Below are 26,310 nucleotides of genomic sequence, written 5' to 3'. Positions count from 1 at the left end.
ATAATCCTGCGGAGAACAACTTGCAACCAGTCACCACGCTCTGTTGCCATTTTCCAAGAAACCTCCTGACTATTCCCCCACTGCATATGGTGTTCAGCTGGTTAATGAGTGGGCGGGTAATTATGCATCCCTACAGACTCCATCTTAGATATAAAAATTATGAGACTCAGTAAACAAATAAGATCAAACACAAGACATCAATAATTTGGTATCAATTAGATTGAAAGGGTGCAGAGAAAATTTAAAAGGGGGTTCTGGGACTTGAGGACATAAGTTATAAAGAAACTTTGAATAGGTTAGGACATTACTCTCTGGAGCAAAAGAAAATGAGGGGAGATTTTATTGAGGTACACAAAATTGTCAGGTTGGGTGAGCTGGAACGAGGGGTCATAGGATCAGGGTGCAAGGTGAAGTACTTAAGGGGAATCTGAGGGGAAACTTCACTCAGAAGGTTGTGTAGGTATAGTACAAGCTGCCAGGAGAAGTGGCAGATGAGGGTTCAGTTGTAACATTTAAGAGAAGTTTGGGTATGTACAGTACATGGGTGGCAAAGGGTTTGATCTGGGTCCAAATAGGTTAGACTCGGCAGGAGATCAAGTTGCCATGGTCTAGAAGGCCTGAAGAGCTTGCTTCTGGGCTGTTGTACCCTGACTCTACTTTGATACATTAGTCAATAAGCAACAGCTAAAATAACAAAACCTAATGAAGAGTCTCGGCACAAAATGTCAACTGTTTCATTCCATCTGCCTGCAGCATTTCATGATTTTTTGGTACAAGGAATCTTATGTACGTTGCTCTAGATTTCCAACATCTGCAGTATCCCTTGTGTCTAATGATACTGTTGAATATTTTACGATTCAGAAAGCGTTTTCTAAATCACGATATCCTATTTGCGTTACTGCCATAATGTCCTTTCACCCTTGCTAAGGTTGTCAAACTTATACAGCAGCACCACCGTAGCGGTAAATCGATGGGACGTGAAGATTTGGAATCGGACCCCGATGAGCACAAGGGGCTAGCAAGAGGTTCCCCCACTGATGAGAATGAGTGGAAAGCTTTGCATTTTGACAGTAGGGTACAGCACCATTGGACTGAACAACTCCCTCAGCTGCCAGAGCTGGGCACTAACCCAAGGTCAGTGCTTATTTGTGAAGAAACTGGTTGATCTTGGAATGTACACAACTTGCATAAAAACACTCCATTCTATCCTCAGAATACATGACTGGGACATTCATCTGTGCAGCTTGCAAAAGTAGCACTTGTGGAAATAATTGCATTAACATGACATTAATATTAGTTAATAATGAGGATTGACTTTTTGGTTCAAAGTTCAAAGTAAATGCACCGTCAAAGTACATATATGTCACCACATACAACCCTGAGATTCACTTTCTGTGGGTATACTCAATAAATCCAGTTACCATAATAGAATCAATGATTTTACCAACTGAATGATGTGACATCAAGGAAAGCCCCTTCTCTTCCTGAGGAGCAGGCACCCTGTCTGGCCACAGCCGAGGTGAGGAAGACCCTGGCCTGAGTAAACCCACACAAAGCTGCAGGCCCGGACAACTTACCCGGTCAGGAGCTGATGGACTGTGCCGCCCAGCTAACAGAGATCTTAACGAACATCCTTGATATCTCTCTGAAACAGTCCACTGTCCCTGCAGGCTTCAAGGCAGCCACCATCGTTCCACTGCCCGAGGGAACAACGGAAGCTGGCCTAAATGATGACCGGCCAGTGGCAATGACTTCAACAATCACAAGGATCCCTACCACCCATCCCACATATACCTTTGATGCACTATCATCGGGAAGGAGGTACAGAAGCATCAGGACTATGACTGCCAGACTGGGTACCAGCTACTTCCCTCAGGCTGTGAAACTAATGAATACCCTGACACCACTGAGGTCTCATCACTATGACAGCGAGCTGTTTACCATTTACCCGTGCTGCGCTTTACTACCTTCATTTTGAATTGTATTTTATTAACTTATCTATAGTGTAATGTTTTGGTTTATGTGCTGTGTGTGATATATGATATGTGAGTGCACCATAGTCCAGAGGAAAATTGTTTTATATATATACACATACACACGAAGGACGAGTGATAAGTTCATGGCCTAAGGTAGAAGGAGTCAATTTTAGAAAACCTAGCACATTTATTTTTCAACATAGTCCCCTCCTACATTTACACAGTTAGTCCAGCAGTCGTGGAGCATACTGATCCCTTCCTTGTAGAAGTGGACCGCAGCAGGGCTGATTGATAAGTTCATGGCCTAAGGTAGAAGGAGATGAATTATTAACTTCAAACTTTCTGCATTATCATTTAAGGAGTTGAACTGCACGCGCATGTGATGAGAGTGCCTTGGACCTCCAGGCGGTTCACAGCGGGGGTGATTAATAAGTTCGTGGCCTAAGGTAGAAGGAGATGAGTTATATGGCTCTTGATACATGCACGTGCAGTTCAACTCTTTCAGTGATAATGCAGAAAGTTTGAAGTTAATAACTCATCTCCTTCTACCTTAGGCCACAAACTTAACAATCACCCCTGCTCTGGACCACTTCTGGAGGTCTGATCCATATGCTCCACGACCGCTGGACTAAGTGTGTAAATGTAGGAAAAATAAATGTGCTAGGGTTTCTAAAAATGACTCCTTCTACCTTAGGCCACAAACTTATCAATCACCCCTCGTGTGTGTGTGTGTGTGTGTGTGTGTGTGTGTGTGTGTATATGTGTGTGTGCGTGCGCACACACAGTCAGATGACAATAAACTTGAACTTGATCTAGCTTTGGCCTCCTGCACTGTAAGGCCCAACATTAACTAGAAGAACAACCATCTAAGAAATTCTCAACTTTATGAAATGAATATATAATTTTACAACTTCAGGTAAACCACTCTTTTATTACTTTCTATCATCAATTTTAGTCTCTTTCTCACCATATTTCTTTAAAATGCTTTGCTAATGATCACTACTCATGCTGCTTATTATATGATTTATCTCAGACTACCTTCTTACCCCTTACATTCTCTCCCCAGCTCTACACTGACGACTGCAAACCCTTTGCTCTTTCCCAGGTTTGAGAATCTTTGAGTTGTCTCTCTGTCCACACCTGCTTCTTGACTGGCCAGTTCCTTCCAGCATTTATGTGTTTTGTTTCTGGAAAATGATAGTTTTATAGGAAGATTGACTTGAATAGAGTTCTTAGAAAAAAAATGAAGCTGAGGGAAGTTTTAATTGAAGTGGGCCAAATGAATCTACTAGTCTATAATTTCTTTGGAGTTTAAAATTTGGACTAATCTTCTGTTCCACAACCTAGACATTGTAAGCTAGTCTGCATCATTAATAATTAGTGTTTAGAAGTTGGTATAGTGGGACTTATATAAATAGCTATGGCACATACAGTCTAAAAGAGCACAGGAATGCTCAATGAATGGTAAACAAAATTACATATCTGAGTTAGACAACACAAATACGTAATGAATTAGGAATTATTTTAACTCAACCCTAATAAAAGACACGTAAGTATTATTAACAAAAGACCATAAGACATAGGAGCAGAATTGGGCCATTTGGCCCATCAAGTGCTCCACCATTCCATCATGGCTGATTTAGTTTCCCTCTCAATCCTATTCTCCTCCCTTCTCCCTGTAACCTTTGACACCCTTACAGATCAAGAACTTATCATTCTCTGCTTTAAATGACTTGGCCTGCATAGGTATCTGTGGCAATGAATTCTGCCAGTGGCTCAGACTTCCAGTCACCATGGATACATTGGACGGGTGTTTGGCGACTGTAGTCAACAGCAAAGGTAGGGGCATGACTTTTCCTAATAAATGACAGTGAGCTACCAGAATCTAAAAGAGGAGCTTCAACAGGTTTTCACTTAACTTCGACTATTATAAACATCAGCTCTTTCTCCTCACATTCTGTTTGTTTTCAATTACCATACTCGCAATCATTACTGTCATGTTATTATGCTATTAGACAAAACTCTAAAAATTATATCTCAATGACATGATTATTAATCAATAATATGTACAGAAATATTAATCTCCTTAATATATTAAAAGATTAAATGTGTTGCATGACATCTCTCTCCTTTTTTTTAAATGGAGGGCTAACCTGTTTTCTTTAACCGCACCAACATTAGCACTGCTTACACCAAAGTACATTTTACTCAGAAAGAAAAATGCTGCAAGGATCATGTAAAAGGAGTAATTAGATAAAGTAGGCCCCAAGTGGAAACATACACAGAAGAGGGCCCTAAAGAAATGGACTTTAAAGAGGCTGGGAAGTTTGTGATGGAAACTTAGGGAATGGTGTTTTGTGTAGATGAAGTTTTGCCATCAATACTGGATGAAAGGGAAGCAAGAAATGTATAAAAAAGGCATTTGGTATTATGGAGAAGGGATTTTCTTTACTTCGATAACTGGGGCAGAGCTACTGTATGTGTGAGATTTAAATTTTGGGCACTGGATTTCTGGGAATTTGTTACATTATAGTACTGGAGTGACAAATGAGCAAAATCTGATATAGGATGGGATATCAGTAAGAATACTAGGCTGAGCTGAAATTTACAACAATGAAATACAATTAGACATTAACTGCCTTTGTATAACACAGACGACAAACATTGCTTTATGCAAATCATACTGATCATTGTAACTTGTTTGCCTTGTTTTCCAGGTAACGTAGTATGTAATCGCTTCTTGTCTTATTCCCAGTACCCCGTAATTTACCTCTTGCCTTAGAAACATAGTACTGTAATGCCATTTTGCTACATGGTTATGCATCTATGATCAGAATCACATTGCAAGAGAATTAGTAAAGCATATTTGAAGCTCAAAGTAAATTTATTATCAAAGTACATATATGTCACCATATGCAACCCTGAGATTCATTTTCTTGCGGGCATACTCAATAAATCCAATAACCATAACAGAATCAATGCAAAACCACACACCAACAGGGCAGACAACCACTGTACAAAAAAACAACAAACGATATAAATACAGAAAGAGAGAAATAACAGAAGCAATAAAAATAATAATAAATAAATAAACAGATTAATTAATATTGAGAACATGAGATGAAGAGTCCTTGAAAGTGAGTCCATTGGTTGTGGGAACATTTCAATGATGGGGCAAGTGAAGTTGAGTGAAGTTATCCCACTGGTTCAAGAGCCTGATGGTTGAGGGTAATAACTGTTCCAGAACCAAGTGGTGTGAGTCCCAAGGCTCCTCTACCTCCCTCCTAATGGCAGCAGAGAAAAGAGAGCAGGACCTGCGTGATGGGGGTCCCCTAACGGTGGATGCTGCTTTCCTGTGACATTGCTCCGTGTAGATGTACTCAATGGTGGGGAGGGCTTTACCCATGATGGACTGGGCCATATCCAATACTCCTTGTAGAATTTTCCATTCAAGGGCATTAGTGTTTCCATACCAGGCTGTGACGCAGCCAGTCAATATACTCTCCACCACACATCTATAGAGGCTTGTCAAAGTTTTAGATGTCAAGCCCAGTCTCTGCAAACTCCTAGGGAGGTAGAGGTGCTGCTATGCTTTCTTCATAATTGCACTTATGTGTTGGGCCCAAAACAGGTCCTCTGAAATGATAACACCGAGGAATTTAAAATTACTGACTCTCTCTACCTCTGATTCCCCCAATGAAGACTGGCTCATGGACCTCTGATTTCCTTCTTCTGCAGAATTAATCAGCTCCCTGGTCTTTCTCACATTGAGTAAGAGGTTGGTGTTTTGGCACCGCTCAGCCAGATTTTCAATCTCCATCCTATATGTTAATTCATCACCACCTCTGATTCGCCCAACAACAGGGGTGTCATCAGCAAACTTAAAAATGGCATTGGAGCTATGCTTAGCCACACAGTCATAAGCGTAAAGCAACTAGAACAGGGGACAACGCACACAGCTTTGTGGTGCCCCTGTGCTGATGGAGATTGAGGATGAGATGTTGTTGCCAATCCCACTGACAGGATTCTGCAAGTGAGGAAATCGAAGATCCAATTGCACAAGGAGATATTAGTTTGAGGGGATGAAGCATTAAATACTCAGCCGTAGTCAATAAAGAGCATTCTGACATATATACCTTTGCTGTCCATATCTTTTAGGGTTGAGTGAAGAACCAATGAAATGTCATCTTCTTTGGCCCTGTTATGTCGGTAGGCAAATTGGAGTGGATCCAAGTTCCTTCTCAGGAACAGGAGTTGATATACATCATCAACAACCCCTCAAAGCATTTCATCACAGTGGATGAAAGTGCTACTGGATGATAGTCATTGAGGCAGGTTACCACATTCTTCTTAGGCACCAGTATAGTTGAAACCTGCTTGAAGCTGGTAGCTATCTCAGACTATTGATACAAGAGGTTAAAAATCTCAGTGAATACTCCAGCCAGTTGATCAGCACAGGTGTTTAGTACTCAGGCAGTTGATCAGCACAGGTGTTTAGTACTCAGCCAGCTGATCAGCACAGGTGTTTAGTACTCAGCTAGTTGATCAGCACAGGTGTTTAGTACTCAGCCAGGTACCCATCTGGGCCGGATGCTTCTCCATGGCTTCACCCTTCTGGAGGATGCTCTCACGTTGGCCTCAGACACTGAAATCACTGGGTTATCTGTAGCTGTGGGAGTTTGTGATGATTTCTCCAGGTTTTGATGGTCAAAGCAAGCATAGAAAGTATTCAGCCCATCCGGAAGCAATGCCCTGTTGTCACCTACTTCACTTAATTTCATTTTGTAAAATGCTTTCAGCATTCCTTGCTGCAGCTGTCAAGCACCCTCCATTGATTCAAGTTTAGTCTGGAATTGCCACGTCACCTGGTGAGATGGCTTTCTGAAGATCATTGCCGGACCTCCTGTGACTCTCTTGGTTACCAGATTTGAATGCCTCTGATCTGGCCCTCAGCACATTGCAGAGCTCATAGTTCATCCAGGGCTTCTGGTTGGGGGAGACTCTGAATGATTTTGTGGGGACACACTCATCTACGACTGTTTTTATAAAGTCTGTGATAATCATGGTATATTCGTTCAAATCCACATGTTTGATTAATAGAGGTATGAAATGGTTGTGTTGAACCATTATAAAATTCTGAATAGGTCATAAATGAAGTATTGTTTCCAGTTCTGGTCATCGCATCTTAGAAGATTATGAAGGTCACAGAAAGGATGCAGAAAAAATTACTGGAATGATTCCAAGGACGAGCAATTCCAACTACAAGGTTAGACTGAAGAAACTAGAGTCTACAATAAATGATGTCATCTCAAGACATTGAGAAAATAATAACATGATTCAGTCAAGTCAACATGGATTTTTATCAAGTTTGACTAACCTACCAGGGTTCTCTTAAGATATGCCTGGTGGAATAGATCATTGGGAACCAATAGATGTATTTGGATTCTAAAGTTTTAGATAAGGTCTCACCCAAATGATTAATGACAAAACATTAAAGCACTAGGACTTGGGAGTAATACGGTATGTTAATGAAGACCAAGAGTTAGTTACCAGATCGAAAACAAAGAGTAGGAGAAAAATAAATCCATATCCAGTTGGATGATTATGAATAATCGGGTAATGACAGCGATCAGAGCATGGATCCCAACTATTCACAATCCATATTTACTATTTGGCTGATGGCCCCACCATCCAGGCTATCCTCTCTTCTAATTACTGTCACAGGGAAGGAGGTACAGGAGCCTTAGGTCCCACACCACAAGGTTCAGGAACGGTTTTTACCCTTCAACCATCAGTCTCCTGAAACAGCATGGGTAACTTCACTCACCCAACTCTGAACTGATTCCATAACTTCTAGACTCGCTTTCAAGATCTCTACAGCTCATATTCTCAGTATTATTTACTCAGTTGTTTGTTTGGTTGGTTAGTTGGTTGATTTTTTTTTGCATTTGCAGTTTGTCTTTTGCACGTTGATTGTCATTTGTTTTGTATAGTTTTTCATTGATGCTATTTTATTTGTTCTTCTGTGAATGCCCGCAAGACAATGAATCTCAGGGTAGTATATGGTGACAAATACATACATTGATAACAAATTTATCTTAAACTTTGAAATTTTGATTGCTGATACTATCAAAGAGGAGCTTCCAGAGGACATGGACAATCTAGATCAATAGGCAACATCATGGCAGATGGGATTCAGTGTGGAATATGTGAGGTAATCTTATTCCATAGGGGAAAAAAACAGAAATACTGAGTATTTTTAAAAGGTGAAACATTTAGGAAATGTTGACATTCAAAGGGTTCTAAATGTTCCTGCAGACAAGTCTTTGAAAGGTAACATATGGGTGAAGCAGGTAATTAGAAAAGCAAATTGCATCAGCTGGCCTTTATTGAAGAAGATCTGAGTTAAAGAGTAAGGCTGTCTGATTCCAATTATAAAGGACCTTAGTGTGATCACACCTGGAGAACTGTGTACGATTTTCATCTCCTTACCCAATTAAGGATATATTTGTTGTTGAGGAAATGCAACAAAGATTCAGTGGGTTGTTTCCTGGGATGGTGTGGACTGTAATCAATGGACTCCTGGACCATCTGCAGAGATGACAGGCTGTGCACTCACTTTCATAAACTTCAGTTCTGAAGGTTATTAGTTTAATTTCATTGTTTGGACAATTTGTTTTTTTTCCTGCACATTGGCTGTACGATGGTCTTCTTTCTTTAATGGATTCTATTGTGTTTCTTTGTTTTGTGGCTGTCTGTAAGAAGATGAATCTCAAGGTTGTATATAGTTTATATACTTTGATAATAAATGTACTTTAGACTTTGAACTTTAGCCCATTTGCCATTGGGAAGTCTAGAGTTTAGAAGAATGAGAGGTGCCTTTGTTGAAGCATATCACATTCTTGCAGGGTTTCACAGAGTAAACATGGAGAGGAGGGCTATCCGGTTGAAAAGTTGGGCACTATTGGTCAGAGTCAGAAAGCAAAGTGTGGAAGGAATCTATGGAGATAGAAGTCGAACAGGAGAGTCGTGTTGAGATCAGGATCATGTTGAATGGCAAGCATATGGCTGGATGGCATACCCCTGCTCCTATTCCTTATACTCTTATCTTAAGTTGGAGTTGTACTTCTTGGCACAAGAGAGATTGAAGAGAGACTTGATGGTGAAGGGGATGCGGCTGGGGTAGGATGGTTGGCGGAGGGGGGTGGGGTGGGCACTGAAGAGATTATAATATTTTTAGATAAACCAGAGAGAGTGTGTCGCAGGGTTCGGCTCAAACTGTGTCACCAAGTTTGCGGATGACACACAGTGGTTGGCCTCATCAACAACAATGATGAGTTGAACAAGGGGGAGGAAGTGGAGCGGCTGGTGGACTGGTGTGACAAGAACAATCTACGTCTGAATGTGGAGAAGGCCAAGGAAATCATTGTGGACTTCAGGAAGGTGCATATGAAGCCTTCCCCCTCTGTGAATACAGGCTCCTCCATAGAGACAGTGAAGTGCACCAAGATCCTGGGAGTTCACATCTCAAATGATCCCACCTGGTCCCTCAATATCACCTCCCTAAACAAATCTGTTGGCCATCTCCCTATCAGGCTCCCTGCCCCCCCCCCCCCCGCCACCACCAATCTTAACTGTGTTTTACAGGAGCACCATCACCTTCATCTTTGCAGCATTTATTTTCATTCCAAATCGTTCTCCTTCAGCATTTATCTTATCCACTATTCTGAGTAACTCGTCCTCAGTCTCGGCTAACAACACTGAATCATCTGCATACCTCAAATTGTTCACCGTCACTCCACCAATTTGGACACCAGCTTCATCGTTCAACACCCTGAAGATTACCTCTGAGTAAATGTTAAATAAAGGGAAGATAATGCAGCCCTGGTGAACCCCTTTTTGGATCTCAACTTCCGGTGAATTCCCTCCACTAGTTCTTATTACTGCCTTCTGATGCCAGTACAGACTCGAAATCAGTCGAACATCTTTCCCATCCAGACCCAATGAGTTCAGGCAATTGACCAGTGGTTCATGATTGACTTGGTCAAAAGTTTTTTCGTAATCCAGGAAGCACATGTAAATATCTTTTTTTCTAGACCTCGTTCCACGATCATTCACAAATTGAAAATCCCTTCATGGGTACCCTTACCCGGCATAAATCCACTCTGGCACTCATTAATTTCATTAAGAACTGTCCTTTTTATTCTGCTTAGAAGTATTAATAACAAGATCTTGGCGGCATGACTTATAAGACTTATAGTTCTAAAGTCTGAGCATTTTGTGCTCTTCTTTTTCTTTGGGATCATGACAAACTCTGACACCACAAAATCTGTTGGCTACTTTCCTGTTGAGTAGATTGTACTGCAAAGCCTTGTGATCCCCTCAACCTCCGAGTCACCGAGGCATTTCAACATTTTGGCTGTAATACCATCTACACCACAAGCTTTACCAGTTTTTAACTTTCCACTGGCTGCTCTTACTTCTGCGACCAAAATTTCCAGATCTTCTGTGTTCTTCTCACTCACTTGATCATTTCTAGCATCGTAAATGCTGCAAAGACGAAGATGATGGTAGTATCACGGAAGAAAGAAGTCCCCAAAATCAGTATCAAAATTAATGGCGTAGGCATAGAGCAAGTCAAGAAGTTTGTGTACTTGTGACAGATGGTCACAGAGGATGGGAAATGTGATACAGAAATTAGACAAAGAATTGAGATTGCAAGATCAACATTCTGGAGCCTGGGTGACGTGCTGTGTGGCAAGAGGTTGGACTTCGGGCTGCGTTGTAGAATTTGGAAATGCTACGTCTGGAACAGTCTGTTGTATGGAGTCGAATCGTGGACCTTATGCAAGGAAGCGCAATGATGACTGGAGGCATTTGAAATGTGGTGTTTAAGGAGAATGCAGAAAATTAGATGGGTGATGAAGGTCAGTAATGTGGAAGTGTTGAAGAGAGTGAAGAGAGAAAAGGAGCTGCTGAAGAACATGCAGAAAAGGAAGCTGGAATATGCCGGGCACTTGTTAAGAGGTGGTGGACTGCAGAAATTGTTAATGGAAGGGATGATAGAGGGAAAGAGGAAGGCAGCTAACCACTTAGTACGATAATGCGAGGCAATGGACTGGGTTGAGTTATGCTGAGGCCGAAAAGGGAGTGCAAGATCGAAGAAGGTGGAGGTGCATAGCCACCAACCCCGGATTCAGGACCGCACCCAGTGACTGACTGACTGACAAGAGCACCATTGATGGCATCCTGACAAGCTGCATCTCCATCCAGTATAGGAGCAGCCAGGCATTGGACTGGAAGTCCCTACAAAATACATTGCAGTTACTTTCCCAGGATGTCCCAAAGACAGGAAGAGAACAGGAATACCACTGGCTCTAGGTTTGCCTTTAAGTCACACGTCCTTAACTTGGAAACATACTGCTAGTGGTTCTGATTTCTTGATCTCCAGAAGGAGTGCAGCGGTTCGCAAGGATACTTGAAGATAGGCAACAACTGTTTGTCTTGCTAGCAACACCCACATCCTGAAAGATTTAATTTTTAAAAAAATTGTGGAATTTTTCAGCAGGGGAGTAGGGCCCTCATCACAGCATGTGTTTGCCAGCTCTATCACTTTCAATCTTCAGCTCTTCCTTGGACATTTTACCCTGTGCATATCCAATTCTGCTTCCGAGGTTATTAGTAAGTCTTCTATTTCTAAGCAGGCTTTCAAAAGTCAATAAATGTAGCTTCCAGAATAATAGAAACAGCTTTGGGTCTATTATCATCTAAACTCCAAAGCTGTGTGAAAGACCATGGCCTCTCCCACCTCTTTCCACACTTACTGAGTCACACAATACAGTTAAAATGTCAACAGAAATCAAGACATCATGCAGGATTCAACTGGGCAAAAACACGTCAACCACGCAACAAACCAATCAAGACACAGAGTGGAATAAAGGAGAACATATTTATAGACAAAAACACAACTTAATCAACAGACTCCTATGCAGAAGCTTTCTTAAAAGGGCCATTGTCTAAGTACCTCATACACCCAACTGAAACATTGGTGTTGGACCACAGCCCAAAGATATAAATTTGTTATGGACCAGTTCAAAATAAATAATTCACACTAATGATGATTGTGCCATCTGTGGTACGGTGTTACTCATTTAATAGGAATACTTATTGGATGTACAGTATGTACTAAAATGAAACCAAAGACATAATTTTGGCAACAGTTTCAGAGCTTCTGAAATTTTATCTATCAATACAGCACAGAACGGGCCATTCCGGCCCAATGAGCTCCCCCACCCAGCAACCCACCTATTTAAACCTAGCCTAATCACAGGACAATCTACAATGACCAATTAACCTTTTAACCAGTATGTCTTTGGAATTTGGAAGGAAACCCATGTACTCATGGGAAGGACGTTCAAACTTCTTTAACACAACATCAGAATATGAACTCCAAACTCTGATGTCCTAAGCTGTAATAACCATCATGCTAACATTGCACTCCAATATTGTGGATGGAAGAATCTGGTATATAGTTATTTAATTTTTAAATACTGTTACTTTGTTAGGCACCTGGCCAAGTGGTTAAGGCGCTCGTCTAATGATCTGAAGGTCACTAGTTCGAGCCTCAGCTGTGGCAGCGTGTTTGTGTCCTTGAGCAAGGCACTTAATCACACATTGCTGTAGTCTGTGCGAGGAGTGGCGCCCCACACAGACTTCCAATCTCCGCCTTGTAAGGCATGAAAATGCCCGATGCAGGCCTCTCATGGTCTGAGTCGATGTTCCCCTCCCTACTTTGAAGGACAGAGTCCACAAGCCATGCATAAATAGAGTAATGTACAGTAGGACTTTTATTACTTTTCCTGTATATAGCCATCAGCTGCTTGGTCAACACCTACTCCTAATTAGCCTGAAGGTAGTGAACTGTCATCCTGAACCACTTGCTGAAAGAACTGTCACAGTAGGTGGTGACGTCCAGGAAATTTGACTAACCAACAGTGAAGGAAGAGGAAATACTTCAAAGCCATAGCTGTATGAGAATGGAAGTGAACTTATTGGGATCAGCTTTTCCATTTTGTTATTGAGATCCATTTAGCTGGTAAAAGTTATGGGTTTGAGATGAGTTGTAAGTTCTTACAGTGCACTCTGTAGATTTTACACACTGCAACCATATTGCCAGTGGTTGCTGCTGGGATTTGATATTTTTGGGTGATGTATGAGGGGAGGGTATGCCAAATAGTCCCAGTATCATGCATTGTTAATGATGTGTGAGGTAGAATGAAATGTCTCGATGGCAGTCAACATTGTTGGGCAGTCAAGGATGGAACAGTCACTTTGCAATCGTATTTCTTCTGAAATAACTTTTATTTTGCATTTTATAATACTTGATTTTCTCATTGCTAAGACTTTTATAGTACAAGTGAATTAGAACATGCTGCTTTCATTTAATCCCCATCTTAATCGCATTAAGAGTACAGATATGTTAAAATGAGTAATGAAAAGTAAGTCTAATATTAGCTATTTAGATAGAAATTATTATTTGAATTATTCAGTGTTGGGGAAAATATTATAATAATGATGTGATTTCTGCCTTCTTGTCACCATGCTGGAAAAGCACTAGAGGTAACAGAGAAATAAAAAGGAAATTGTTATATTTTTGGTAAAAGTTATCACTGGAGTCCAACAACTCAGACATGCAAATGGCAATGTATGTCCAAGCTCAAGGTGCCATCTGGATAAATCTAATTGTAAATTTGTATGAAATATCCACATTTAAGAAAATGTAATTATGTCTTTTGACTTGTATCTTTCTTTTAACTCACTGCAATGTTTGGAGGGCTGCTATCCCTCTTACAGAAATGCTCATTTTGTGTTTAATTGGCAAATCACTAGCAAAATTATCAAAATATGTAGATCTGGAGCCTCTCAGTAAATCACAAAAGAAATGGCCAGTTAAGATCCACGTCCAATAATGAACCTTCAACACTTCTTATTACATGTGAATGTTGAACAGATTTTTATGAAATTCCAATTTTTATATTGACAGCGACTGAACAACTACAAAAACCTCTATTTATCTGGACTTGATAACTTATGTAAAATGTAACAAGTGTTTGCTTTTGGTAGGGGAAGACCATCCTTAAGAAGCAGCAAGCAACTACCCATGTGACTGACAGAAATTTAAGCTAGAGTAAATGCAGAAGAAACTGCATGTCTTAGAGGAAAATGTATAAATTATGCAAAAAATATAATGAGACAGCAGCAGCAAATTAAATATGCAAACATGAAGTGAGTATTCTACATGAAACATTCCCTGAAGGTGGAATCTCATGTGGATAGGGTGGTGAAGAAAGCTTTTGGTATGCTGGCCTTTATTAATCAGAGCATTGACTATAGGAGTTGGGATGTAATGTTGAAATTGTATAAGGCATTGGTAAGGCCAAATTTGGAGTATTGTGTACAGTTCTGGTCACCAAATTATAAGAAAGATGTCAATAAAATTGAGAGGGTACAGAGGAGGTTTACTAAAATGTTGCCTGGGTTTCATCTCCTAAGTTACAGAGAAAGGTTGAACAAGTTAGGTCTTTATTCTTTGGAGCATAGAAGGTTGAGGGGGGATTTGATAGAGGTGTTTAAAATTATGAGGGGGATTGATAGAGTTGACGTGGATAGGCTTTTTCCATTGAGAGTGGGGAAGATTCAAACAAGAGGACATGAGTTGAGAGCTAAAGGACAAAAGTTTAGGGGTAACATGAGGGGGAACTTCTTTACTCAGAGAGTGGTAGCTGTGTGGAATAAGCTTCCAGCAGAAGTGGTTGAGGCAGGTAAAATGTTGTCATTTAAAGTTAAATTGGACAGCTATATGGACAGGAAAGGAATGGAGGGTTATGGGCTGAGTGCAGGTCAGTGGGACTAGGTGAGAGTAGGAGTTCGGCATGGACTAGAAGGGCTGAGATGGCCTGTTTCCGTGCTGTAATTGTTATATGGTTATATTATGGGGTAGTAGAGGAGCATAGCGGTTAGTGCAATCACTTTACAGTGCCAGTAAACACCGATTGGGATTCGATTCCCACTACTGTTTGTAAAGCGTTTGTATGTTCTCCCCATGAATGAGTAGGTTTCCTCCAGGTGCTCTGTTTGTCTCCCACATTCTAAAGATGCACAATTAGGGTTAGTGGGCATGCTATGTTGGCACTAGAAGTATGGCAATATTTGCAGGCTGCCCCATCATCATCCTTTGACTGTGTTGGTCATTGATGCAAAACAACACATTTCACTGTAAGCTTCGACATACATGTGACAAATAAAGCTAATCTTTAAATGTTTACACATTTCTAATGACAACATTAGCATAGATGCAAGAAGTAAGGCATTCAATCTGAAATAGCAGGGTTATCTAAGTATATTAGACAAGCTATGATGGGAAAGAAAATGTATCGTGGGAGAAAGATTCTACAACTTTATAGAAACACATAAAATGCTGGAGGAACTCAGCAAGCCAGGCGGCATCTATGGAAAAAAGTACAGTTGACGTTTTGGGCTGAGACCCTTTGGCACGTGACCTGCCAAAGTGTCTCTGCCCAAAACGTCAACTGTACTTTGGATTAACAGTATCTGCATCTTGCTTGTGATTGGATTACTACAGTTTTATAATATAGTTTCTGAGGGTCATAGGACATTGCTTTAAACATCTTAAAAGTAAATGTATATGAGAATAGCAACATAAAAATTGATAGAACAGCTTCATGGTAGATTCATTTAATAGTGAGAATGTGCTGACCATCACTAAGTATTGATGCAGCAGATGACTCCCTCCCAAGCTCCACTATGCCCATCCTCATCCAGTACCCAGATAATTGTTACATCTGTTTGCTGTCTTGATGGATTCTGCAACATTTGATATACCTTCTTTTCCATTACACTTTAAGACTAAGTTCCACTATGATACGAATATCTAAAATTGCCTACTCAGGGATAGAAGATTATTCTGTAGTGTTCTTTTCTGTCATTGCTCTGAGGATAGGCAAAAATGTTGCACTGTTCTCAGTTCACCAAATCCAGCTTCACTCTGAAAGAGGGTGGGTGCTATTCCATAAGATGGGGTCTTCAAAAATATCTCCTAAGAATGTTAAAAAACCAATGGTCAAAAAGACATGTGCTAGTTTCCCCAGCATCAGACTACACTTCCCAGCATGACCACTCAGGGGAAAGTGCCCATTCCACAGTGAATCAGGATCTGGTCTCACAAGTGCTGAATGCTGTTTAACAAAGTGAGCTACCAGCTTTACTCATGGGTTGAAAGTGAGGCATAATCTGCCCTGGGCAGCAGTTTGCACCTCTCCTGGAGGCCCCAGAGGAAAAAAAAATCCCCTCATTGGAATACTGCTGGGCCTCAAGTTCAACAAGCAATTGTTAACACAAGAGCCTCTGCAAAAGCTGGAAATCCAGAGCAACACAGACACAATGCCGGAGGAACTCAGCAAGTTAGGCAGCATCTGTGGGTGGGGGAGTTGGGGGGGTGAGGAATGGGCAGTTGACATTTCGGGTTGAGACCCTTCATTAGGAATGGAAAAGAAGGGGGAAGAAGCCAGAATAAGGTGTAGGTGTAGGGGGAGGGGGAGGAGTACAAATTGGCAGGTGATGGGTGAGATTGAGTGAGGGGGAAAGTTGGTGGGTGCGGGAGGGGAGGTGAAGTGAGAAGTTAAGAGGTGATAGGTGGAGGAAGTGAGGCGCTGAAGAAGGAGGAAACTGACAGGAGAGGACAGTGAACCATGGTAGAAAGGAGAGGAGGAGGGGCAATAGAGGGAGGTGATGGGCAGATAAGAGGAGAGGTAAGAGGTGGCCAGAATGGGGAATGGAAAAAGAGAGAAGGGGGAGTGGGAAGGGAGAGGGAACAAGCAAATGTTCTGTAATCACCAAACTCGACTTCACATCAAACTGAAGAATGGTATTGGTCTGACTAAGGGTCCAGAAGGATAGAAATATAAAACTAGCTAGATGTTAACCCCAAACAAACAAAAAAGCCGCTGAAGGGCCGTGCCAAATTATATCGGATGGTGATCGTTCCCCACGCGACCGTGACTTTGATACTATTGATGGTAGGTAAAAATGGATTTAGCTTTATAACTCCATCCAGAGCCTCCTCCGTTGTCGTCTCTGAAGCGCCAATCGCGGCCAACAGACCCTGATACTGGACATTCAACATCCTTCCGCTGTGACTGTGGCCCCACCGTAACAATTGTAAATGAGTACGATGTTGGAGTACAATGATAGCATTGGCATAACGCTCCCGAATCCACGATCCATTCAGAGCATTATTGCGAAATATCCCGACGGATTTAGGGTTGGAAGGATGCTAACCCTTTCTTTATCCTCTTTCTCATGGACGTCCTTGACGTGTGAGCTGCTGTAATTGTCCCTGACTGTTGAAACACATATAAAATACAGCCCTCCCTACCTGCTCAGTCGCCGTTTGTTCACCTTTCTGTGAGGGAGCTACGGCCGCTTACATCTCTAGGTCCTCGCCCTTTCCATTCACCCGGCCGAGAGGTGATTGCGGCTGGTTTACAGTGAACATCCCTCCCCGCCTACTGCCAGCGAGCCGAGGGCCATGTATATCCAGCTGGTGCCTGATGGACAACGCCTACACTCCCGCAGACATCAGGCAGAGACAACACTGCCAGAGGCTGCAAGGTAAAAATAACTCGAGCCATCGGCATTGGTAGGACAAATCCTGACGTCGTAAGATAAACCGGGTTCTGGGGCAGAATAGGAATGAGCGCAGGTTTAAAGCGAGGCCGACCTCTATACTACCGTCCCCACCCCCCCGCCCCTCACCTTCCGGTGCTGATACACACACGCCAAGATTTACAGCCACGGCGGTGCTGAATTTCAAACCACATACAGTATTTCTAATTATACAGCGAGGCTGTGCATCCCCTGGGTGCTGTGATTAGGAACGTTATATCAGAGAAACTGGTGACTTTCAAATATCTAACTGGCCTTAATAAGGAGCAAAATCAGAATGGCCGATTTTGTCGCCGGTTTACAGGCAGCAGCTGTGCGTCTCTGTGCTTATAAAAGCAGTTGTACTGGTGTATTGTCGTCCCCAATGATCATGGGATCAGTCAGAGCTCAGCCCTATTAATCCGGTAAAAATAACGAAGCGGAAGAACTCATCGTACAACAAACGTGTGCTGCATGGATTGGATCTGCGGCGCCGCGCTAATTTTTGCTACAATTTGTTTTTTTTTTGGCTGGGTAGATCTGGGAGGGACAGAGGGGAAACGGATAGGGAGAAAGGTGGGGGGGGGGTATTTATACAATGTTGGTTTATAATCAACCCTAAGATCGCAGAACTGTAAAGTAGTGTCCGGATCAGAAGCCAGCTGGGTCATATCCACGTCAGTCTCAGGTTAGAACAGAAGGCGTGAGACTTGTCCGGATGCGAAAGGAGCTCCTAAAAAATAAAGCTGTTGCTGCTCAGGTGAAGAGACGTTCTGATGAATGCGCCGGGCTGGCATGGACTGTTATGAATCGGCGCTTACTCGCTGCGTAAGGTAGTAACTTTGGACTGGGTACTATGGTGACTGTCATCATTTCAAACCCCACACAGACAACTGGGAAGCTTAAATTCATTTATTTAAAGACGTCTACAGTGAAATGTTCGAGGTAGTTACGAAACTGCGGGATTGTGGCAAAAGGCCATTCCTTCTCCTCCCCAACCATCACATGTGTATTTAACCCCCAAACAGCATCGTTGACTCTGGAAAAACTCCAGCGGGTCACTCAGCTGAAGGCCGGTCAGGGATGGGCGACGAATGTTTTCCTTACCAGTGACGCCCATATCCTGTGAATGAATCAAAAAGGAGCATTGTGGCTGAGTTGGAGAGGGAGGATACCAAGGATAAATTACCACGGTGAATGTCAGCCAGACGCTCCGCCCGACAGCATGCACATGTTATTAAAAGGCAGGGTCGCCATCTGCTCGTTTGCTTTCAAGGACCGCGATCTTACACCTTCTTGATGGTCTCTTCCAGACAGGTTCAGCTGCTGATCAAGCTGTTGGGTCTCAGTGACCATATATGCCAACAATAACTAAACGGATGCGAAATGCGTCAGGACTGCAGTGTTTTTTTGCTGTGTTGAGCACTGCTCCCCGCCCCCAACCTCTGAGCTGCAGCTTCTCTCGTCAGGCAAAGCCGTTTGAAGGATATTTTTGCCATTTCTCTCTCCGGAGGGAGGTTAAGAATTTGAGCTCACTGTTGTTGACTGAGTTCTGCACTCACTCCCAGAAACTCACAGACACTCAAAGGTACTGTTAGATTGGAACATTCTCTCAGACTTACCGACGGAATACCAAACCCTGCCATACTCAAACATACGTGCAGACTGAGAGTCAGCCACACCCCCTGTCATACACACACTCTGAAGCACTGCCAGACTGATATACTCAATTGCACTCGCAAACTCATATACAGTCCCTGACCTGACGCTTCCAGACACACAAACCACACTCCCGGACACAGTGACACTCTCCGAGGTCAAATCGTTCCGCGGTTAATAGATACCGCATCATAATAAGACATACTCGCAGACTGAGACACAGTCCCATACTTTCAGACACGCCCCAGATTAATTCTTCATCTGACACAAGCACTATACTGGTTTGTACTCATACACTCAGTCTTGTATACTTAATTTCATACAAGGCGTAAATCGCATAGAATCACGCACACTTCAGTAAATAGGCTTGGTCCCAAGGCCATGAAATCATCTACTGTGTACAGATTGCTTTCTGTCTGACATTTTCACCTTTTGGTTGTCAAATAAACCCTCCTTCGCTTCACCATTCTTGATTCCTTCTCCAATATATCCCCCACTAACCTCATATTTACACAGTTCATCTACACCGAGCTCAAACACAGACAAACTCTTCTCTCACTTTGATTGTCTTGGTTTTCTTCTTACGCCCATCTCCCCACATTTGCTCCACCTTTCTCGCTCCCTCTTCCTATTAGTATTTGTTAGCTTTATTTCGACCTCCATCTACTCCCTTACTGCGTTACCCCATTTACAATCTTTTTTTCTCTTTACCGATTGTGTTTGTCATTTCCACGCAACATTTATTCGCAATCTATTTTAATGAACAATGTTACACAAACACAAAGCTGTTGCAAAAACGAACAGCAATGACACACAATTTTGCCAAATTTTAAACTAATGGAAATATACTCCGCGAACAATGACATGTGACTTCATTTGAAGTCAGTGATGAAATGCATAAAATTTTGGTGATATTTTAATAGACTGATGTCCCCCCTCGAGCAGAAAACTTGGGAGTTCCTGCTTCTGAGCACAAGTGAGGGCAGTGGGTTTCAGTCCACTTCACATCCTCTCTGGATGGTAGTACTGTATCTGGAAGTCTGCGAACGTCCGAGCAATCACTGCCATCCCGTATGTAGGTCAGAATTCACATTTTTTTCTGTAAATTCAGGAGCTGAGCAACTTCCACACGACTTAGTTATTACTAGAGCAACACACACAAGATGCTGGAAGAAATCAGCAGGTTAAGCAGCATCAATGGAAATGAAAAACAGTGGACAGTGAACAGTCCTGATCTTTCTTCAGGACTGGGAAGGAAAGCGGAAGAAGCCAGAATTACATATCATTACTAGTTGCGTGGACTTAAGAGTTTGCCTGGGGTCTCATTTGGAAATCACCAGTGGCAATATACAGCATTATTTTACGATCAAGGAGGACCACGAAACTATCCAGGAGGAAAATACTTAAAATAGCAAAAGAGAGTCCACCGAGCAGCCATTAAACCAACCGAAAACCACGACGCTGCATGAGTACCTTGGAGAGCACCAGACCGCAGCCTGGTAACCTGGATCAGCACCGCGGACAGCACCATGACGGCGTAAACCTGCGAACTGTCCGCCGTAACTCCAGCCCGAAGAGTCCTTTGAAAAACCGCAAGTCATTCATCCTTCACAGTTCTCCTACATACTGCGATCTATACCGGGAACATCGGGCCTGCTGGGGTTAATGCTTCCTGACGACCAGTTCAGAAGTGTACGTGATCCTTTATTAAAAGAGAAATGCGCGAGTGGATATGTGGCCGGCTGGCACGTTCTACAACCGTGAATGAATAGATCCTTGACTTGGACAATCGTTTGACTTTCACCTGGCTGTAATCACGTTAGTTTCTTGTCGCATCGCAACACTCCGCGTGTGTGTGTGTGTGTGTGTGTGTGTGTGTGTGTGTGTGTGTGTGTGTGTGTGGTGTTATTGGTTAATATATTATCTTTAATGTTGATACAACTGGCCTAAACAGACAGAAAGTCATTTTCAACTTTGAAGATGTTAGAAAATGCAAGAAACCGGGATAATTTGTAGCACTCCAGTGAAGGGATTCCCATTGAGCTCGTATTCTTAACAATATTATTCATAATCTGCCTTCTATTAAAACAGCAATTACTCCCCAATAATCAGAACTGCAATCTACCTCATCATATACTCCATTTCACTGGGACACATCCCAATCACTGAAACAAGGAAGACCCTAGAATGTACCCTAGGTCATACACCGATCCCTTCTGAGGCTTTTCTTGGTGTCCTAGGATTAAGGAAAGGAGGCCAATTTAGATTATCTGCTTCTCAAAACTATCTTCTATCTTACAAAAGCTCTACATCTAGGTGTCAAATAAACAGAATTAGACCCACAATCCATTAATCTGCAAACAATCGGATCAATAACCCATGTAGGGGCACTATTTCCCCGAGAGAGAATCAACAGGCTGGAGAAATCAAATAAGTTAATGGCCATGCCACTGAATTTCAATCACGTCATGATCACCCCTCTATTGCCCCACCGAAAATGGAAAGAATGTCTACATGAAAATGTTTTCAGAAGACTGAATGATTTCTCCCGGTAACGAGAATTTCAAAAGCGACTCCTATCAGTTAAAATCGATTAACTTAAATCTTGTACGAACTGAAGGTACAATTCTGAAGTAAAGAGGATAGAATGACGAACAGTATAACAGTTCCTATCAATGCAACCAAAACTGATTTTAAAAGAACCCATTGTTAAACGGAGTGCCTCAAATCTGTGCACATTCAATGGACGATTCTAGCCCATGATCGGTTTATTCAATTTACTGCATCTCTTGCTTTAACAGAGGGTAGACTGGATTCGGATGAGATCATTCAGCTCCTTGGCCCTCTGTACCATCCGGCGATACTGTGCATTTGTGCCCCATTTGTTCCCCTTCCCCTACATTTTAATGTTTTTATCAACAAAAGCCTCAAATTTGAAATTAATCCAACTATAACAGATGTAATTTTATTAATATTCATTAATCCTGTTATAACCCCATGTTACAAATGCTGGAAATATAAAATGGCATTATTGGGTAAACAAAAATACAAAAAAGGTAAATTAATACAACAGAGATTTTTGAGAGAATTAATACAGTGATTCTGTAGTATATTCAGTTAGGAAGAAATGGCTCAAATATAATGTGAAGAGAATAATCTTGATAATATGCGAAGGGTTTAAAACATGCGTTCCCAGAAAACAAATGATTACTCACTCAATTATATGTCCTTCCTACCAACACCAACCAGTGCCTGCTCTTGGAACCTTTCCATTAGCGCACTGGGTTGGAATGGAGTTGCCCTTTCAGCAACAGTAATCAACACTATTTTCGTCCACGGATAGTAATTCAGATGTCCCTATTGACAGGTCTGACAGGACTTGGCACTGAAGATTACTGTAAATGACTTCAATGCCCAATGAAACCTATTAATCCGGAGCTTGCATAAACCTGCAAACGCCATCCATTCTCGCCATTTCAGGAAAGTGTGAAGTGAACCATGAAAGTAATAATACAACAGTCGGCAATGGGTCCAATAACCCAAACCAGCAAGACGAGCAAGGGCCGTATAAATCACCTCTAAAAGTAGTGGAGAATGTTAAAGCCATCAAGGATATTCAATACTGAAAAAAAACAATGCATTAAAAGGCCATACAGTTTGCAGATTTTTATGGGTCTCCCGTTCTATCTCCACAACGCAATAGTTGGCAACACTATGAAACCTCGGAATCTATATAGATTAACAAGAGGGGCTTTTCTCATACACAATTAAATGATTTACAAACAATCTATGCTTGTCCCGGAAGCAAACTTTAAGATTTCGGTTCTGGTTGGATTCTCCCTCCCAACCCAGATGGATGCTGGAATCTCTAACAGCCAACGCCCACGTGGTGCTGCTGTCTAAAATACTCCATATCTGTGCCCGGTCCTATGGGAAAGTCAGTGCCACTTGGACGCGCCTCTCAGTCTCAGTGGCAAGTAATGAAAAAGTTGGGGGGCTCCAAGAGCTCCTATTATTTGCTGGAGAGCTGGCCCAAAATTTCAGAATGAATATGCACAAACGGGATTACGCACAGCGCTTCTTGGCACGTGTTCACCTTATCTCTCATACTCACTGACATGCGCTTTTTCTCTTGTCACTTAAAGACAGCCATACCTCCCTAATGTATACATTCCTGTGCGCCTATCTAGAGCATGCAGCTTTGCTTAGGTTCTCTTTCGTCCATACACACATTTACTTACTGAGCTTCTCCTCACATACTCCATCCTATACATATCCTCACATTCCAATACTGTACCTAATTTTTACACACGTAAGAGGCACTCGACCGTCCAAGGAGTTTCATCTCTCGCTCACAGACGTATCTCGCTGGCCGCCCAACTCGCGGGTTATTGCCTCATGCACATTTATGAGAGACATTGTCTCGTACACATGTACAACACGCGGTCGCCGTCTCGCAATCACACGTGCCGCCACACACACACACACACACACACACACACGCACACACACACACACACACACACACACACGGTTTCGTTCATATAACTAACACGAGCTCAATCAGTGTCGCCGTTTATATCCCAATGGAGTGGTGGTTATGGCCATGAGTCCCCCCCAACCCCCCGCCATTCCAATGTCGCTTCGTATACCACGTTCCTTCATTATTTTTCCCATAATGTTGATATGATCTCGACTTTAATTCGCTCTCAGTGTTTTTTCACGCATATTCAGTTTCTCCCGCACATAAGGACGCATTCATTCACACGCACAGTCTCCCTCCAACGTAACCTTGCAAATAACTGTTACAAATAAAATAATCCCACACCGTGTGAAACACATATATGCTCACAGTACATATTCAATACATAAAAAATCATTCATGTGTGCTCTCCTCCACACCCATAAGGACATACCGCCTTTCATATTAATGCACCTCCTGAGTCAATTCGCTTCCTTCTCTCGTGTGCAGGCACACAATCTCTGTCATTCCAGCACTCCCTTTTCTAATATTCCAACATGCCCTGCCACACTGCACCTGCCAGAGCCAGACCTCTGCGCCACCCTGCCCTTGATAGAATCAGACCAGAACTGAACATCTGTTCCGCCACACATCGTCTGAAGAGAGAAGGAAAGATATAACCAGAATAGATTTAATCAGAATAGCGCAACCTCTTACCGTTTAGAATTGCCCCTGGCCCATCATTTCCTTGCCGTTCTCTCCGAGGAATCAAGCAAATCTTTATTAAACGAATAAAACCCGGTCGTTGGCAAAGCCGCCCAGATCTCTCTCTCGCTCTCGCTGTCTCTCTCTCCTCTCTCTCTCTCGCTGACTCTCTCTCCTCTCTCTCTCTCTTTCTCGCTCTCTCTCTCCTCTCTTTCTCTCTGACTCTCTTTCACGCACGCGTCAGGGATTAGGCGTCTCCAGGATAGAAAGCACAACGGGGCTCATAACTCCTCGCTTCCCAGCGGCTACTGACAGAACCCAAAAAGGAAGGGTAAAGGTTCCGTGATGGTGAGCAAGGAAACGACCTCCCAACCCGCCCCCGAATCCGGGCAAATACCCCGGAGACGTGTATTCGGTGATCTCTGTCCTGAGAGCCCGGGAGCAGCAGTCGGATCAATAATTCATGCCCCGGGCTGACATCTCTCAGTACACAGTGGCGTCACAGCCACATTTCTTCTGGTTTCGTACTCATCCCTTCTTGGATTTATTTAATTCTTTTTTTTATTTCTGACTTTCCGCCGCTACGTTGCTTTAAGTCACAAGGCGAATTCAGTCGATTGCGCAACGGCTCCCAATTCGTGCTCGCTTTTGCTTTGAGATCGGAGTGTTTTTGTTTCGGTTAATGATAAACTCATCAGTACCCGAATAGTGCAGGTGACCCAGCAGCTCAGGAGGCAGAGCACAGGGTCCCGGCTTCCCGAGAAACTATCGAGTGCATCAAGACTTGTATGTGTATGCCGACGTGAAGAACAGAAGAGAAAGAAACAGGTTCTTGGGGCATTTGTATTGACGGGCATTTCTGGTTTGCGTTTCTTGCTGGCCATTTTGTAACTTTGCGCAGCACTTGATAGAGTAGGGTGGAGTTCACTCTAGCTTTAGGCAAAACATTGGATCTTAGGTTGGAAAGAGAGGCTGGTGCTGCAGGGGATGGGCGAGGGACCCACAAATCCCACACCCATCTCCCTTGTTGCGAGACTGTGATATCAGTGAGAGGCGTCACGGGCTACATTGACCACCCCCTCCCCACCCCCGAGAAATGGATTCGATCAAAGGGCGGTGAAGGACTTTTCCATCTGCCCTCTTATGCCGGGAGTCACAGAATAGTTGGGACGCTCAGAGGCTATTCGGCTGGTCTGTTCAGTACGAGAGAGAAGCAGTGAAACAGTCAATCACAGGAACACCCCCCCCCAAAAAAAACGATCTACCTGAATGCCCTCCAGCTACTACTTGTCTCATCCGTGGGAAAGTCTGCAGTTCCAAGAACTTTGGCTTCAGAACCCAGAGTGAGAGCGAATCAACTATAATCGAACATTTTGCTTCAGAAGATAAAGATATTCCAAATATAAAGATACGGTGTGCATTTTAAACTACCTTCTCAACCCCCTCTGCTACTTTAAATGAATTGAGTACATATGACACCAAATCTCTTTTCTCCTATATGTCTCTTGTAGGATTGTCTCTGTACTTTATATAGCTTCTTCTAGTCCTTTCTACCAAAATATAACACACTCATTTCTATGCATTAAATTTAAGTTGGCACCTTTCATTCCACCAACCTGCTTCAGACTGAAGTCCTCTACTATCTGAAGCAACCCACACAAAATGCTGGAGCAACTCAGCAGGCCAGGCAGCATCTATAGAAAAGAGTAAACAGTCGATGTTTTGGGCTGAGAACATTCATTAGGACTGAAATGAAGAGGAGAAGTCAGAGTAAGAAGGTGGGAG

General features: G+C 42.6%; 1 protein-coding gene across 8 annotated transcripts in view; it reads right to left on the bottom strand.

Moving 5' to 3' along the window:
* The window catches only part of fbxl16 (F-box and leucine-rich repeat protein 16), a 157,861-nt gene extending 133,009 nt beyond the window's left edge, over positions 1 to 24,852 (bottom strand). For 5 of the 8 annotated variants that reach the window (XR_011887282.1, XR_011887283.1, XR_011887284.1 and 2 more), the window contains exon 1: positions 24,538 to 24,852. The gene's annotated coding sequence lies outside the window, so the exon portion shown is untranslated. Of the gene's footprint in view, positions 1 to 17,430; positions 17,708 to 20,831; positions 20,900 to 23,655; positions 23,706 to 24,537 lie in introns of those variants that run through there. The other 3 variants (XM_072268906.1, XM_072268907.1, XM_072268905.1) reach the window with 3 other exon arrangements.
* Positions 24,853 to 26,310: the final 1,458 nt, after the last annotated feature.

This window comes from Mobula birostris, chromosome 9 (assembly GCF_030028105.1).
Source record: "Mobula birostris isolate sMobBir1 chromosome 9, sMobBir1.hap1, whole genome shotgun sequence".
NCBI classification, from domain to species: Eukaryota; Metazoa; Chordata; class Chondrichthyes; order Myliobatiformes; family Myliobatidae; genus Mobula; species Mobula birostris.
This window is presented reverse-complemented; position numbering and strand designations above follow the sequence as displayed.